The 1,825-nt window shown below is 45.5% G+C and overlaps 1 protein-coding gene across 1 annotated transcript in view; it reads left to right on the top strand.

Annotated features, from left to right (window-relative positions):
- Window positions 1-122: 122 nt before the first annotated feature.
- Window positions 123-1,825, top strand: part of bahd1 (bromo adjacent homology domain containing 1) — a 28,916-nt gene continuing 27,213 nt past the window's right edge. The window contains exon 1 of the mRNA XM_017417340.3: window positions 123-454. The gene's annotated coding sequence lies outside the window, so the exon portion shown is untranslated. The remainder of the gene's footprint in view (window positions 455-1,825) is intronic.

Genomic DNA, 1,825 nt, shown 5'->3' with positions numbered 1-1,825 from the left:
GGGGGGGGGGGGGGGGGGGGAGGAGGAAGGGGGCTTTAAAGCGGGCGGGAGCCATCTGTCAGGCCGCTGACATGTGGACGGGCCGTCGTGGCCCTTTAAGAAACTCCATGTTTTCGCTCCGCGATGCGTCAACATAAAAAGCGGATGATGCTGTTATGTAAAACATGCCAAAGTGAGCCGTAGTTCGCGGAGGGCTTCGCTCGGCTCGTTTTAAAGCTCGCTGAACTCGGGCTGGAGGCTCGTTTGTCCGGAGCAGCGCTGTTCGGAAGAGGGAAATACATTTTTTTTAAAAAGCAGAAAGAGAAAGAGAGAGAGAGAGAGAGAGAGGCGGGTTTCAGGCGAGCAACTCAACATGAGTCGTCCTCCTCGCGGGTTTCCTCCTTCACTTCTACACCTGACGCATCCCTGTCTGCTCCCCCGGGTCTGAGCCGACCATTAAACCCTCTGCGAAACGGTAAGACTCCGGGGAGGTGGGGGGTGAATAGATAAATAAATAAACAAATAAGCAAAAACAACTCTTATCAGCTCTCGGGCTAAACTGAAAGTGGCGAGCAGGACGGGCTGCTGGGTGGGAGTCATGTGCCACGGATCCATCGTTTCAGCCCTCAGAGGGGAACTTTTCCAGACCTCGGTGTGTGTGTGTGTGTGCGTGCGTGTGTGTGTTGTCTCACCTGTGCAGGTGGCAGAAGTGAGGTGTGTTTTTTATTATTATTATTTTTGTCCCCCTGAAGCTGCAAGTGTCGCTCGAGCGGAGTCGGGAGGCTCGATCTGCCGAGAGGGGAAGAGTTAAATATTTACCTCCAAATTACTGCTTTGGTCAACAAACTCGTGTTTGTTTTGTCTGGACGTGGAGCTGACGCAGAAAAATAAAATTAAAATCAGCTCCTGTTTTATGAATGTTTGTAGATACTAATGATTTGATATCTCCAGCTTGTAATCCACACACAAAAAAGGCTCTTCTGACCCTAAATATGGCTGCTGAAGTAAACAAAAACTGATAAAAAAGCTTCTTAAACAACTACAATCGTAACTATTTGTTATGCTTTGTGGCTCTCATGACAAAGTTGTGGTTTTTAGCTGTCGTTTTTATGTTTAATTTGATGTTTGGGGATCATCCCAGGACTTGGTGTGACCCACAGAGGGGTTCTGGGAACCCTTTCTCTTTGGTTCACCCCTGATTTCTCTGCTTAAAGTTTTTCTTTTTTGTTTGTTTGTTGGACTTTGGTTGCTTGTTTGCCCATTTTCCTGCTTTCTGTCTGTCAAGCTGTTATCTTTGGTGGTTTTTTTATCGATTTAACTGAAGAAGTTGAACCAACGGTGTCTTTGTGAGCGGCCGCTGGTGACAAAGTGCCTCAAAATCCCATTTAAAACGGACAACCCCGGTTCATCCCTTGGGTTTAGGACTATTATTACAACCGGATGGTTCATGGGTCAAAGTGAAGTGCTTTAAACATATGCTGCATATACTCTAAAAACTAGTAGGCAGAAAATGAGCGATTAAAGCAGCCCGAGTCTTAAGAACCACTGCTGATGAAGACTACTTTTAAATGATAAGAAAAAACCCAGTCTGGCTTCTTGGAAGCAAAAGTTAAAGAAACGATGGATGATTCATGGTTTTGCATGGTGCTGTAGATAGCTTTAGTTTTGTTTAAGCTTTGAAATTTCTATGTAAAACACTTTAAATGAGCTGCTCCAGTAACAGAGCTGCTTTCATTACATCGCAGGGAGCACAATGGTACCTAAAGGAAGAGGTTGTATAAATCTAACATTGTCGGACTTTTATTAGAACACCAAACACACTGTTGGAAAAGTCATCCCCCCCCCC

The sequence above is a fragment of the Kryptolebias marmoratus genome, linkage group LG10, assembly GCF_001649575.2.
Source record: "Kryptolebias marmoratus isolate JLee-2015 linkage group LG10, ASM164957v2, whole genome shotgun sequence".
Lineage (NCBI taxonomy): Eukaryota > Metazoa > Chordata > Actinopteri > Cyprinodontiformes > Rivulidae > Kryptolebias > Kryptolebias marmoratus.
Note: the sequence above shows the minus strand (reverse complement) of the source record. Positions and strands in the feature narration are given on the sequence as shown.